Below are 16,446 nucleotides of genomic sequence, written 5' to 3'. Positions count from 1 at the left end.
TGTAAGTGGCCCTGGTCACCCTGCTCCGTACGGGACTTGAACCGGCGTGGGAGGCGGGTGCACTAACTAGGAGGCTAAAGGCTACTGCCTCTAGTGTCAGTCGCTAGCGCACCTCTTGAGGTCAGGAGAGAGAGGTTTACACACTGCACAGCTATCTATCAGCTGCCTCCCGTTACACTTGCATTAAGCATTTTTTTCCCCAGACACCTGTGACCCTTTGAACAGATCAATGACCCATTTTTGGGTTGTGATCTGCAAGATGAGAACCACTGATGCTCTAAAAATGGGCCTGCTATTAAGAGCTTCCGTAATGAATTTACATGGAAAGATGCCTGTTGCTTAAACCTGTCATTTCATTTTACTTTGCTCGTTATATTACCGCAGTTACACTGTGGAAACAGTTGAGGATGGTAAATAGAGCTTCTGTATCCTACAGCAGTCCCGGGGGATGGGATGTCTCAAGATGCCACAGTAGAAAACATATGTGCACAGTACCCTTCTCTCAGCTGGCAGTCCAAAAGGAAGACTGAATGAAACATTCCAACAGTGTTTTGCTCCCAGACTAGAGCGAGACACTGGCAGACTATTTTGTGTTGCAGAGGGCAGTGAGGTTAAAAAGTACTACTGGAGCCTGCTGACAGACTGCCAAACACAATCTGTTAGTCTAGTTATTACAGGATACATTATGTAGCAACCAAAGGTAAATGTGCTAGAAGAAATTGAGAATGCCCTCCTCTATGAAACAGAGAATATTTTTTTATCTACAAAGTTAAAGAATCATTAGACTGATGCACTTGTATTTATTATCTTTAGGAGACATTTAAAGATACTTTGTCTGGCTTCATTAAGTATCAAAGCAGGCAGAATAATCACACCTGTATTAATATAAAGAATACACCTGGTTCAAAACAAGTTAAGTTCAGTCTATAGCAAATGTTAATGATCACAAAAATTAACTTCAACAGATCCCATTTCTTCTTTAAAACAAACAAAAACCAAGGTTATAGTGAGGCATTTACAATGGGAGTGAATGGGGCAAATTTTTGGATAGTTTAAAGGCAGAAATGTGAAGCTTACAATAATATAAAAGCATTTAGACATATTATGATTATAATGAATAGGTCTAATTTAAGTGATTACACTAACAATCATAGGTTTGGACATACCTACTCATTCTTTATTACTACTATTTTTCACATTTTAGGATGAAAGTAATCAAAACTATAAAATAAGACAAATGGATGTATGGTGTAATCATAATCCGTTATAAAAATAATTCATTAATTATTTTGTTTTGTAAAAAAATTTATATGTAGACACTTTGTATTTTTCAATAAATGTAATATCAAGCATATGAGCGTATGCTTTTTGTGTTTCCAAACTTAGTGTTTATATTGCATTTTATTAAAAAAGAAGTGTCCAGTACACCTCATGGCTATTCTAAGATATCTTTTTGTGTGAAGCACCTTCTAATGCGAAACACATGTGCAGCCATTAACGACCCAATATAATGTGGGTTTTCACTCTCTATATATCAAAAACCCACAACTGTCATTTTAGTTTATATAGATCTCTAGGAATCACTATCCAACAGAGAGCAGACGCTAAGGAGTAAGTCTGAAGATATGAGACAATGATGAATGTTTGGGAACTTGAATATTGCTTTAAAAATGTGCAATAAAGACAGAGTTTTCATTTGGACATTTACTGAATTTAGGACAGTAATTTCATGCAAGTCATACGGTTCAAATTAAATCTGTATATTGCATGCAGCTGTTCTGTTTTAGCCTGAACCTAAAGGTTTACAGTAACAGAAACCAGCACATAGTCTTAGCTCAAGAAAGTAGTGACATAAATGAGACAAACTGTTCAGATCTGTGAAACAGAAAAGAATAAGTCCTTCTTCTGTCTTTACAGACAGACACAGATGTTTTGGGCTCATGGTGGATGACCTGCTCTACATATGTTGCCCTCTGATTTGGCCTTTTGCTGTGTGGGTTTGACCCACAATAGCTCCCTTATATCACACGCAGGACACCCAGTGAGAACAGATTGTAGAGCCAGGTTTCCAGTATCCATAAACCTCACAGCTTGTGAAATGAGGGCCTGTCATGTGTGGGACAAAAAGACCAAATATTTAATGTAATAATGTTAAATTGCACAAAAGCATTTTGCTTCATTTAAGAAGAGTAATGGTTTAGTTAATGGTACTACCCACTGCAATAAACTAAATGGCCACTGTTACTCTTGTTTGTTGCTTCAAGTGACTTCAGTCTTTCATACAATATTGTCCAAGGTGAAATGCGAAAAACTGTATTTTATCCTGTATGCAATTCTGTTTTCTGTCAAAGCATAGATTTCAGGACATTTTCAGGACAATTATAAGGCTAAACATAAGTTTCATAAATCAAACTTGGATATTTAAAGAGAAAGACTGACCCCTGGTGATTACTTCAGGATGTGCATGCATGTTTCATTCAACCAGAGAAGTTTGCCTTGTAGGAGATCATTGATAATAATGATGAAGGAGTTATGTTGATGGAAGCTAACAGAGGATAGACAGACAGATAGATAGCAATACAGACAGACAGACAGACAGACTGTCACGGTCCTGTCACTCTGTCAGTCCGGGTTTTTGTCTGACAGGACCGTGGCTTTATCATCCCATATACAGGTGCATCTCAATAAATTAGAATGTCATGGAAAAGTTCATTTATTTCAGTAATTCAACTCAAACTGTGAAACTCGTGTATTAAATAAATTCAATGCACACAGACTGAAGTAGTTTAAGTCTTTGGTTCTTTTAATTGTGATGATTTTGGCTCACATTTAACAAAAACCCACCAATTCACTATCTCAAAAAATTAGAATATGGTGACATGCCAATCAGCTAATCAACTCAAAACACCTGCAAAGTTTTCCTGAGCCTTCAAAATGGTCTCTCAGTTTGGTTCACTAGGCTACACAATCATGGGGAAGACTGCTGATCTGACAGTTGTCCAGAAGATAATCATTGACACACTTCACAAGAAGGGTAAGCCACAAACATTCATTGCCAAAGAAGCTGGCTGTTCACAGAGTGCTGTATCCAAGCATGTTAACAGAAAGTTGAGTGGAAGGAAAAAGTGTGGAAGAAAAAGATGCACAACCAACCATGAGAACCGCAGCCTTATGATTGTCAAGCAAAATCGATTCAAGAATTTGGGTGAACTTCACAAGGAATGGACTGAGGCTGGGGTCAAGGCATCAAGAGCCACCACACACAGACATGTCAAGGAATTTGGCTACAGTTGTCGTATTCCTCTTGTTAAGCCACTCCTGAATCACAGACAACGTCAGAGGCGTCTTACCTGGGCTAAGGAGAAGAAGAACTGGACTGTTGCCCAGTGGTCCAAAGTCCTCTTTTCAGATTAGAGCAAGTTTTGTATTTCATTTGGAAACCAAGGTCCTAGAGTCTGGAGGAAGGGTGGAGAAGCTCATAGCCCAAGTTGCTTGAAGTCCAGTGTTAAGTTTCCACAGTCTGTGATGATTTGGGGTGCAATGTCATCTGCTGGTGTTGGTCCATTGTGTTTTTTGAAAACCAAAGTCACTGCACCCGTTTACCAAGAAATTTTGGAGCACTTCAGGCTTCCTTCTGCTGACCAGCTTTTTAAAGATGCTGATTTCATTTTCCAGCAGGATTTGGCACCTGCCCACACTGCCTAAAGCACCAAAAGTTGGTTAAATGATGATGGTGTTGGTGTGCTTGACTGGCCAGCAAACTCACCAGACCTGAACCCCATAGAGAATCTATGGGGTATTGTCAAGAGGAAAATGAGAAACAAGAGACCAAAAAATGCAGATGAGCTGAAGGCCACTGTCAAAGAAACCTGGGCTTCCATACCACCTCAGCAGTGCCACAAACTGATCACCTCCATGCCACGCCGAATTGAGGCAGTAATTAAAGCAAAAGGAGCCCCTACCAAGTATTGTGTACATATACAGTAAATGAACATACTTTCCAGAAGGCCAACAATTCACTAAAAATGTTTTTTTTATTGGTCTTATGATGTATTCTAATTTTTTGAGATAGTGAATTGGTGAGTTTTTGTTAAATGTGAGCCAAAATCATCACAATTAAAAGAACCAAAGACTTAAACTACTTCAGTCTGTGTGCATTGAATTTATTTAATACACGAGTTTCACAATTTGAGTTGAATTACTGAAATAAATGAACTTTTCCACGACATTCTAATTTATTGAGATGCACCTGTATGTCTTCTCTTTCGTTGTCTGTCTTTTTGTGGGTGCACGGTTTTGGTTGTATTCCCTGCCGTGCGCTCTTCGGCCTGTCTTGAGTATTGACTTGACTCGTGTCAATTGTTTATGTCTGTCTCTAATGAACACGGGTGCGCCTGGCGTTGCGCTCAAGTCGCGATCCGTCTTCACGTTGTGCTCGGTCACCTCGGTCTGAGATTTCGGGTTTGTGTGTGGCCGAACTCTTCCACAGGTGTCCTGTCTTGTTTTTGTCGCCCGTTGCATGCATCATGTGGCATTTGCGTTTTCCCCCTTTTATGTTGAGTTTTATGTTGGATTTGTGTTTTTTTATTATTATTATTATTATTATTAAATAAACCTTTATTTTTCACTCTGCATTTGGGTCCTGAGCCTCTTATTCCTGACATTACAAACTGGCCAAAATGGACCCAGCAGAGATTTATTTTTTGACTGGTTCCCCTGCTCGTCAGTGTGCAGAGCATGCCAAGAGGCTGCGCGGGGTAAGGCAGGAGGACAAGTCCGTGTGGGTATATGCCCTAGAATTTTTCACTGTCCTTGGGTCTGGGATACAATCAGACCTGCCTAACTGACATTTTTTGGGCAGGTCTGAATGAACCTAGGCTATGTTCAGACTGCCACTAAAAATCGGACGCTCTGGCTGCTCAAATCGGATTTCAAATGGTCTTTTGCATCACTCTTAACGCGACACACAACGATGATGTCAAAAATCGGTGACTGCAGCACAGAACATCACAATATTTACCAGTCTCCTCCATCGCTGAGTTTTTCTTCTGCGACGGAGGAGTTCTGCACCGTGACTGGACAGGGCGCTTATTTGGAGAGCGAGATGATGCACCTCCATTTTTCCCGCATCTGTTTTGAAAGCATCATCACGTGGGTATGCCTACGTCGTTACCAAAGCAACCCATGCAGATAGGTTGGTTATGTCTGAACGCGCAAATCTGATTTGATCACTTGCAATTAATAGTGCAGACAGTCTGCATGAAAATATCTGATTTGAGAAAAAAATCTGAGTTGCCTGCAGTCTGAATATAGCCCTATTAGATCCTGTGTCCCAGAACGGGTGAGGATGAGTACTTTCTCCAGGCAGTCAGGCAAGCCCTTAAATGGGAGTAATTTATCACAGCCGGTGCCTCGGGAGACTTCCTATCCTCACCCCAACCCAAGAACGAGGGCACTCCCCACACGGAGGTTGATGCCTCGGTCATTGCCCCCGCACCTCAAAGGAGGAAGCGGACAAGGGAGCCCAGCCCATTGGCCGAGTCCACCACTGCTGACCGCCAGGAGGTGGCGGTCGTTACCGCTACTGTCCGCCAGGAGGTGGCGGCTGCTACAGCAACAGTGCTCCTCAGTGCCCGGAAGAGGGGGAGGAGGAGGAGGAGAGGGGCATCTACTCCCCTGCCGCTGCCAGCGTCCACAGCCACGGAGGCCGTTTCCCTACCGCTGCCAGCGTCCACGGCCATGGAGGTCGTTCCCCTGCTGCTGCCAGCGCTCACAGCCACAGAGGCCATTCCCCAGTCGCTGTCAGTGCCCACGGCCACGGAGGCCACACCCCAGTCGCTGCCAGCGCATGGAGGCTGCACCCCAGTTGCTGCCAGCACATAGAGGCGCTGCTTCACAGTCCTCTGACCACTGTCCAGCAGCCACCGCCTAGTCCTCTGACCCCTTTGCCCTGAGGCCGCCTCCCAGATCTTGCCTTTGCCCTGAGGCTGCCTCCCAGGCCGCCAGACCCCACCTCTGCCATTAGGCCTCTTCCCAGGCCTCCAGACCCTGCCTCTGTCCTGAGGCCTCCACCCAGGCTGCCGAACCCCGCCCCTTTCCTTAAGTTCCCTCCCTGGTTTCCCTCCCTCTCTTTTGGGTTTTATGTTTTATGTTAGTGCTCATTTTTGTCTGTCTTGTGTATTGTTTGATGTTCCCGTTTTGGGACGCTGGGATGTGTCCCTTTGGGGGTGGTACTGTCATGGTCCTGTCACTCTGTCAGTCTGGCAGGACCATGGCATTATCGACCCATGTCTGTCTTGTATTTCGTTGTCTGTCTTTGTGTGGGCGCACGGTTTCGGTTGTATTCCCTGCCGTGCGCTCTTCATTCTGTCTTGTTTCATGTCTGGACTGTGGTGTCTGAGTCCTTACTTCCTGTCTGGTTTGGTTTTGGTCTCTGTCGGGATCCGGACACTCGTGCTCCATGTCTGTTTGTTACTGACGTGGGTGCATCACGCTTATGTCATCTTGGGAGCATGCACTCGCGTCAATAGTTTGTCTGTCGCTCTCGAACACGGGTGCGCGTCGCGTTGCGCACGCGTTGCACTGCGCGCCAGTCGCGAGCTGGCTTCACGTTGTGCTGAGGTTTGGTCTGCGTTTGCCTCGTGATGTACGCTCAGGTTTCGTTTTGTGTGAGAATGCGTGGCATCGCTCTTGTTTGTCGGTTGGCATGGGCATATATTGCCTTGTTGTCTTGGCGATGTGCACTCATGCCATTCAGGTGTTTTGTCTTGTGAGAGCATGTGGCTTTGTTTTGTTTCTGTATCACAGTGTGTCTCTCTGTCTTACATCATACCCCGCCTCCTTGCTTGCTTATTTGTTCATTTGTCTCACCTGTCCCCTGTTAACCCGTTTGATTTCTCTCCCTATTTTAATATCCTCGTGTGTGCTGTCCAGTACCAGTAAGTCTTGTTCTCTAGTCGGCCTTGTCTGTATGTTTGTGGTGTTTAATCGGTCCTGTTTCATCACTGTCACTGTTACTGTTCTCGGTCATTTCTGTTCATCGTAACCTCTGCCCCAGCCTGAATTTATTACTTTACGTTTTCTCCTACGGGCAAGTGTTTGTTTTTTTCCCCTTGTGGGAGATTTATGTTGAATTGTTTTGTTTTTGTATTAAAGTAACCTTTATTTTTCACTCTGCATTTGTGTCCTGAGCCTCTTATTCCTGACGAAGACAGACAGACTGACAAATAGATGGCAAGAAAGACAGACAGATTTGTTTCAGACATAGTTAGACAGACAGACAGACAGACAGACAGACATATAGATAAGTTTGGGAACAAAAGACGTTTAAAAGGTCTGAATTTACAGACATGCTCTGGCACACATTTTTGTGAAGGACATGCTTAATGCATTCCTGAGAGGAATTTAAAAAATATATCATTTTCAAAATAAAAGTCCCTAAACATTATTATTATGGCAAGGGACTATTAAGTATATATAGAGTCGGTAAAGGGATGGAATTCCAGACTAAAAACGTATTATATCAGAAAAAAAGGGGTAAGGTTAAAATTAGCCAAAAGTCTTACCAAAATCATTTTAGAACTATATTCTATTAATATCTTTGGTTTAAACCTTTTGGATGTATTGTTCTTTTTTTGTGATTAACATTTATTGCTTCATATATCAAACAAAGAAAAGCAAAGCATATACAAACAGATTCAACCCCACCCCGACCCCCAAGAACACCCAGGTGTTTTGTGTATATATATATATATATTAATCACAGACATAACAACTACACATCTCTTTCCACTGCCCCTCACTGAGAGCCCTCCAAAAACACCAGATATTTGCCCCACTTCCCCACAAACAAGTCCAAATTCCCCAGTCTTCTAGATGACCCTTCTTCAAAAGCCGCCACCCTCCCCATCTCCGAGCACCACTCCTGAAATTGAGGCGCGGTTGTATTGTTCTTAATTTCCAGTAAACCTCCTTTCGCTGTTGGATAAACCACATTCGATTACTTTCTAGTAAGGGTCTCAAAACATCGTGTTTGTCCTGTGACTGCTGAAAATGGGACTTCACAACAGAATTCAATTTCACAGCCATTGGTGAAAATAAACTAATCAATGTAATCAAAGATGTTCCTTATTCATATAATTTCTGTCTACATTAAACTCTCTACAAACCTCCATTTTAATACCCCTCAGAAATCTCTTGCTATAACCTCTAGGTCTGAGGGCTTTAAAAAGAACAAATGTTGCCTCTTCAACATCTGGTTGGGAACATATTCTATGAAATCAGATCAATTGAGATTTAACAATCCCCTTAAACGTATGTTTAGGGTGAAAACTCTTTTTGTGCAGAAGTGCATGTGTCAGTAGACTTATAAAACACCTTACCCAAACCTTTCATTCTCCCAACCCCACCTTTAAAAAAAACCTGGGTGTCTAAAAATCCCAGTCTTTCTTTTTGGAGGTTGTACTTGATAGTGATACTGGGATGATGTGTATTTAAAATTTCTACAAATGTATATAAGTCCCCCTCTGAATGAGTCCAAAGCCCAAATATGTCATTCAAATATCTACAGTACATGACAGGTAAAACAGGGCATTTCTGAAAGACAGTTTGCTCCCAGTCTGCCATATAAATATTCACATAAGCTGGGGCAAATTTCTTTCCCATAGCTGTGCCATGTATTTGTAAATAGTGTTTAGAATTAAATACAAAATCATTTCTAGTTAGACCCATTTCCAGCAGTGACAGAATGATCTCATCACATCTTCTTGGATCCGGATATCTCAAAAATATGTTCTTTATGAGTGTGAGTCCCAAGGCTGTATCAATATTTGTATAGAGGCTATCAATATCAATAGAAAACAAATTTTTTTTTTCAGTAACTACAATATTTCTAAGCCACTGCACAAAATTATATGTATCCGTTATGTAACTGTGATGCATCTGTGATAGAGGATTTTAAAATAATCTATATATTCTGCCACCCGACATGACTCCTAGCAATACTATGGGTCGACCACACGGAACTTCAAAGGGAACTGTCCATGTTGTTGGATCCTTATGTATTTTTGGTAAGAGTTAAAACTGATGCACACACGGATTATATGGGCCTATAAGGTACATAAATTGCTTTTTATTAATATATTTTTTTCTCATACTTGTCTTATGCATTTCTGAGTCTCTACCTTTATTGAAATTGAAAGAGGCATATAATGTTTTACATGACTTAATTGACGATTCGCTAAAAGATATTGGCTACTATCCATAATTACTATGGCTGAACCTTTATCCGCTGGTTTTATAACATAATTCCGGTTTGATTTTAAAAATTTTAAGGCCCTGCGTTGTTTCATCGTTAAGTTATCCATAGAATCCTGATTATTGAAATGTCTAAAAAGAACATTTCTATCTCTTTGAATTATTTTTTTAATAAAAGGAGACACATTTTTTTCTGGTGGTTCCCACATAGATTTTTCAATAAAAGGAACTGAGGAAAATTAATTATTAAAACCAAAATGATCTAAAAGTTTGAGTTTTCTATGATATTGGTATAAGTTCCCTCTGAGTTCCACATAGTCGACAATTTTTTAGCATAGGGACAAATGTAAGACCCCTCTCCAAAAGTTGTTCTTGGTCTCCAGAAAGAATAAAACACTTTGACAAATTTACAATACTTCCAACTCATGGGGTAGTAAATACACTCTTTCCCACTTCGTCCTGGTAACTAATCAGAGAAATTGATAATGGGCACAAACAGCCGAGCATTGGGGAAATACCCGAAGCTACATTCAACAATTGATGCAGTTGCTTGATTGATGTTACTGGTTCTTGTTCCCTCAGAAAATTATTTAAGCCCAAGGAGAGAACCACCCTCTGTACATTATCATGAGGTGTCATTTTTTTCAGAACCCCAGTCATATGATAAAACGTGGCTCCCGGAATGCTATCAATCTGAACTAAAGGGTCGGAAAGATAAGGGATCTGAGATAAGTTGGAATCCCCAGTATACACAATTAGTTTGTTAATCTCCAGATTCCAATCATTTATTTTCCTATTTGAATTTGGATAACGGGTTACAGATAATTGTCTTATCTTAACAGTCCCATTGGAGGGAGATGGATCACTTAGGGGCTTTGGGGGAGATTCAGGATGTGGTTTGGGCTTAGGAAAATTGTCCTTTAAGTCCCCAGTCATCATATTCTCTCCCCCTTGATCCCCCAGTAGGTCAACCACCTCCAGGACCCTTTTTATTTCAGGAGTTTCTTGACAAATTTCTGAATCTTTCAAACCTTCCGGGTCCTGTTCTGTAGGGGTGGGAGAAGAGAAAATTACATCTGGTTGCAATACCACCACACTACTTTTAAAACCTGGTTTAAAAGTGTTAATTCCTAAAATTGTCTTGGGAAGTCCCATTGAACTAGATACCACCTTATATTTTTGTTTGTCTACCCCCATGGGTTCTGTAGTCTGTTTTTTCCTCCTTGTCTGTACCCCTTTGTTTTGTTCCTCTTGCTGTCCCTGTTTTGTGGATGATGTTCTATGAACTTGAACCCAACTCGAATCCAAATTAACTATACTTTATGTGGGAGTAAACTACCCAAAGAGCCTTTTGCCACTATTCCAGCATAAGTGGGATTATCTGGATGTTCTTTTTGCATTTCAGAATTTGAAAAATTCTCAGAAGTTCCAGATAACATTTTGTACAACATCTCCACCATAGAACTTGTTAATTTATGTTTATATCTAGATTTTCCCCACTCCACTGCCTAATCAAATGCTACTTTGTCAAAAGAAGTCACCAAAGTAATAAGATGGGCAATAGTCTGATCATAATGCTCTCTCAGAATTTTCATGTTATTTTCCAACCATTGCATGGTGTTCAACTTTACCTTCTATACGGTCTCTGGACATGGGGATGAGGGTTTAATAAAAGCAGTTAATTTGTCAACATGCTTCACCATGCCTGCTGGAAAAGAATTTTCAGAGTTGGAGCGATTCACAATTTCAGAATGATGAATGGCTTACAAAATTTTAAAGTATTTCTTTGTCAGACGTAGATCAAAAGAAGGGTTCATTCTTCTTGCCACTTGGTGATACTCACTTTGGTCCTGAAGATCAGCCAGAGCTTGAAATCTATTCCTTATTGGAATGAAGGCCATATTATTTTTGGGAAGTTAAGGAGGAGAAATATAAAAAAAAGAGATGATCCCGAGGAAAACCTGGATTGTTCTAATGGGCAATCATTAGTTTATATTACCCCAAGCAAAGAGTTAAGATCCTTGGACTGAAAAGGTATTTTCATGTTGGAATGAGTTGCTCCTAAAACTGTATAGAGTGAAGTATCAAATCCTTAAGGCCCAAACAGAAGGGTTTGGAAAAATTCACAGGTACAAAAACCTCACTGCAAATCGCTCAAAAATGTTCATGTGTGCACAAAAAAGTGAACACACACACTTTTCAGGCAATAAAACTGTCCTTAGTGTATGGTAAAATAACTTCTTTGCAAGGTTGTTCAGCCCTTAATCCTTTTAGGCCTCAGATCCACATTGTAGTATAAAAAACACATTGTAGTTCATGGGAAGTCCATAAAATTCATAAGAAATCCACGGTAGTCCAGTCCTGAAAATAAGTTAAATACTTGGTGTGGTAAATAAAATGATCTTAAAAAAGGTACCTGATATTTCAGCTATTACAGCCTTCATCAGAGGATTGAAAGTGCTAAGTGTAGATAGATAGATAGACAGACAGACAAAAGATAGATAGATAGACAGATAGACAGACAGACAGACAGACAGGAAGAGAGACAGATAGACAGACAATACATACAGACAAAAAGATAGATAGATAGACAGATAAATCATTGTTTTGTTTTATTCTGTGGGCTTTAAACAGCGAACTTTAAATGTCTGTATTGGGCCAATACATATGGGCAAACTAATTAATTTGAAAATGACCTCGAGTGCATGCGCGAATAAGCAAGCACCGCGTAACTCTCTCTCTATTGGTTGCTTGACTACTGAAGTTTTAAAAGCCAGACAGAATGGAGCCAAATTTCGTGACGTCACGTGACCGTAGCACAACTTAAAGACGGCTCAGGCAAAACATAGCAACTATTTGTATCCTTCCGCCTATTTTAGGGTATTCGTTCATTATGACAGCCTGTTTAGACGCTTTATCCAAATTAGGCTGTTTTTTTATTTTTTTATTTTTATAGATAAATTTCACTTCTAAATTACATTTATTGTTGAACTAAGGAACTGTTAGATGCATTGTATTGATGGGAAATGCTAGGAATTCAACACCTCAAAGGTTATGTGTCAGAAATGACTTTATTAATACACAGACCTAATACACAAAATGCAACTATAAAAACGGGGAACTAGATGTAGCCTAGTTAAATCAGATTACACTTTGACCAATTGTATCCTGAAGTATTGTGCTGCATAGGCATTGCAAGTCATTTGGGGTTAATATTCTCATTATTTATGATTAGTTGAGTAATATGTTATAATTTCTGTCTGTTGAAAACATAAAAACCACAGAGGTAATTTTACCGAAATTCTACAATAACTAGAGGCCCCCAACTCCTTTAGATATGCAAAAATGTTCAAATCCCCAGTTTACATATTTCTGATGAGCAGGGCAGTAGCTAGTGGGGTGAAAGGTGGTAAAGATTCTAGGAGCCCAAATGTACAGGGGGCCCCACAAAAAATTCTAAACTGTATTTTTTTTAATAGGAAAGGGGCCCAGAGCAATATACAATCGGAGGCCCAGATTACCTTGCTACAGCCCAGCTGATGAGTACCAGTTATGAGATGTCAAGGGTACAAAATAGTGAAATAGGCAATAGGATATTTAAATGATTGCAATACAGAACCAATAATTATTTGAGGCCCAAATAGCAAGCTGGGATGAATGAGCCCTACTAATACATATGCTAGAACACTTACATAATGCAATTAAATATAATAAGTTATTTTAAAGAGTTAATTGAAACACTTTACAATAACTTTCACCTTCATTAGGGTCATCTGATCTAATTAGAACAGGCATTTTACTCTCACTAAATGTTTTTCAGCATTATCCATCTTACAGCCACTATATGGAAAGTATAATCATTTCAGGCCAACAAAAGCACACAATACCTGTCCTATACTCTATTTATCATTTTACATTTCCTTTTGATCATCTCAAGTGCTTTAGCTGGCACGGAGCTCCTCACACTTGGAGTGCAGCTGGGGAGGAAAAAAAGTGGTAGATTGTCAAATGGGCGGATGGATATGCAATAATGTGCTTCGCCTCCAGTCTGTTTGACGCCAGGACTGGGGACAGAGACGAGGGAAAGAGAGACAGAAAAAAGGAAAAATCTACTTCATGTCGGTGTCTGTAAAACAGGGCAAAGGTGGAGAGACGCTACACCATTTCATGAAAGGTATGCAATCTAATGATAATACACCTTGCCGATAAAAACGATTAAGCGGTCAGTTAACAACTTTATTCCGGCAGGTATGGTGGTTTTTCCGTAAAAAGTGATTGTAAAAGTTTCCTTGCTGTGTTTTTCCTTTTTGTGCAAACGAGTTGAGGAAAACACGTGAAATCTTATCTACATTTGAAAAAATAAGATTTCAAGCGGTTTAAACAGGATACAGTCAGCTATTTGATGTTGTGATTATTATTTGGGTTAAATTGATGTTAAACATCAACAGAAACCCGCAAACTGGTCATCTAAACGGCTAGCTCGTTACGTAGCACTCAGCTACAAAAACACACTCAACAAGTATGCGTATGTATACATAAAAATGATACCTTACGGATTTTTGAAAAGTATACAAACGGGCAATTTTGCCGAAAGTAACAGAACTATTGGGGTTTTAATCGAGTGTTTTCAATCTGAACTCTCCGACTCAGTCCCGCAAAGTTGCGGCTAGTTTAGCTTAGCTTCAGTCGTTTATTGAGCTAATAACGAGATTATTTCACATCAATACTTCTCACAGTTACCACATAACCTCACGAGGACGAAATAAAGCAGGGTGTACTTTTAAAAATAATTCGTGGGCAGTTGAAGTGACGGTTCATTACATTCTTGTGAGGAGAGATGTGCGTGTCGTGGCGTGTCCTACTGGCTCTGTCTCAGTAATACTGCGTGAGCTGCCCACCTAGACAGCATTTTTGGGAATTATTGTCTCAAAAACCTAGTGTACTGTTTTGGTTCAAGCATTCTAAATGCGCAAATTATGCCCTGAAATTTGGTACAGCATACTATGTGAGTCTGTGTAGTCTTCAGTAACATTAATGTAAACTAGAGGTCAACCGATAGTGGATTTTGCCTATAGCGATAACTGAGGTGGTGGGGAAGGCTGGCAACCGATTAATCGCCAATAGCTTTTAGAATTGATCTATATAATGTCAAAGAAAATAGATTCTCTCTTTACTATGACGGGCAAAGACAAAGAGTCCAAAATGAATAAAATCTCAAATGCAGCTTTTTTTTGTTTAACCAAAATCCCATTAACAATCAGAAAATAATGAAGATTTGGGGCATAACACTGGACTTTTAGGTATAAACAAGCCCAAACCACATTTTTATGAAGTGACTGAATGATGAAAAAACTATCTGCAACTATCGCCATAGAATTTTGCGGATAACCGATAGTTCCAAAAAGCAACTGCACCGATTAATTGGTAAAACCGATATATCGGTCTACCTATTTAAACCACTTGAAACCGCAGTCACAGATTTTTGCATATCAGCCATCATTTTCCATCTGAGAGGTACATTTTATGTTTTCACGTCATATCGGACCTCATCATTTCAGATGGTGTCATGAGTTTTTCCTCATCCCTCTTTATGCAGCCTGGAAAATATTCATGGTGACCTGCTCAAAGTTAGTGGGTGAGATGTGAGCACCCTTGAAACAGTTGCAGATGGCTGTGCTTGTAGAAAAGATGTGAAGATGGAAATGTTGGAGATTAGATGGTTTTTGTTTAAATATTGGTCATATGCTCTGAGACTGTTATTTACACTCTTGCTGTTTTTGTAGAGCGTTACTGAAACTTGTAGATGCAGTGCTTCAACACTGTCTTTGTTCTCTGGCCTTCAAGTTGAATATTTAGACAGTTGATGCACTCTAAATCAAATTTTCATAAGTATCATAATGTTGGCACTTTGTAGAAAAAACATTTGATAGCCATCAGCTTGTTTTTTGGCTTTGGGAGAGGGGAGGTTTAGATACAGTCTCTGCTTGTAACATGTTATTGGAGATGGAGAACCTTCAAAAAGCAGCATCACCATGTTATTGGCCTTTAAACTCTTGAATGCAGCATGCACACAAGGATACATTCTGATACGTTCGGTTCAAAAGTAATACTAATTTGTTACAGCTGATAATGCATACTATTTTGTTCATACGGTTCTACTTGTTTGTCAGCAGTTTTATATTGGGTGATTGAAACTGAAATTCCTCTTGCATTGCATATGATTTTTTAGTTTGATGTCCAATACTTACACAGGTAGTGTTTCTTTTAGGCTTGACAAACATGGAACAGTCTGGTGAAAATGTGATTTTTACAAGTCTTAGGTTTCTTACATCTACACTCACTTAGCACTTTATTAGGAACACCTGTACACCTACTTATGATGCCGTTGTCTAATCAGCCAATCGTGTGGCAGCAGTGGAGTGGATAAAATCATGCAGACACTGGTCAGGAGCTTTAGTTAATGTTCACATCAACCATCATAATGGGGAAAATGTGATCTCAGTGATTTTGACTGTGGCATGATTGTTGGTGCCAGATGGGCTGGTTTGAGTATTTCTGTAACTGCTGATCTTCTGGGATTTTCACGCACAACAGTCTCTAGAGTTTACTCAGAATGGTTCCAAAAACAAAAAACATCCAGTGAGCAGCAGTTCTGCGGACGGAAATGCCTTGTTGTTGAGGGAGGTTTAATGGAGAATGGCCAGACTGGTTCGTGCTGACAGAAAGGCTACGGTAACCACGCTGTACAATTGTAGTGAGCAGAATAGCATTTCAGAACGCAAAACACATCGAACCTGAGGCGGATGGGCTACAACAGCAGAAGACCACGTCTGGAACTTTATTTGGACCATAGTGTTCCTAATAAAGTGCAGTGAGCATGTATTGTGTTGGATCTAACTTGGAAATTAGAAGTTGTCTTATAAACACCGGTTTGGGCCAGTTTCTGCTGTCTTTTGACATGTTTCAGGTGTTTTTTTTTAGATAAGTATCAATGTTTTAGGTGGAGCATTGTCTTTTAAAAAAATTGGTTGAAATTTGGCATAAAAAAATCTTTCTTTCTGCAGTGGTTGTTTGGATTGGAACTCTATTCTCTTGCGTACCACCTCCTTTTTGCAATAGCAGAATTTGTTTCTATTGAGAGTCTCTGGATATCCGCCAGTGTATAACATCTGTCACATGCGAGTGTCCACA

General features: G+C 40.1%; 1 protein-coding gene across 3 annotated transcripts in view; it reads left to right on the top strand.

The window, feature by feature from the left end:
* Positions 1–13,296: 13,296 nt before the first annotated feature.
* Positions 13,297–16,446, top strand: part of LOC127413448 (mothers against decapentaplegic homolog 5) — a 29,472-nt gene continuing 26,322 nt past the window's right edge. For 2 of the 3 annotated variants that reach the window (XM_051650610.1, XM_051650608.1), the window contains exon 1: positions 13,297–13,429. The gene's annotated coding sequence lies outside the window, so the exon portion shown is untranslated. The remainder of the gene's footprint in view (positions 13,430–16,446) is intronic. The other variant, XM_051650609.1, reaches the window with a different exon arrangement.

The sequence above is a fragment of the Myxocyprinus asiaticus genome, chromosome 22 (assembly GCF_019703515.2).
Source record: "Myxocyprinus asiaticus isolate MX2 ecotype Aquarium Trade chromosome 22, UBuf_Myxa_2, whole genome shotgun sequence".
In the NCBI taxonomy this organism is placed as follows: Eukaryota; Metazoa; Chordata; class Actinopteri; order Cypriniformes; family Catostomidae; genus Myxocyprinus; species Myxocyprinus asiaticus.
The sequence above is the reverse complement of the archived record's forward strand: the minus strand, read 5'-3'. Positions and strand labels throughout refer to the sequence as shown.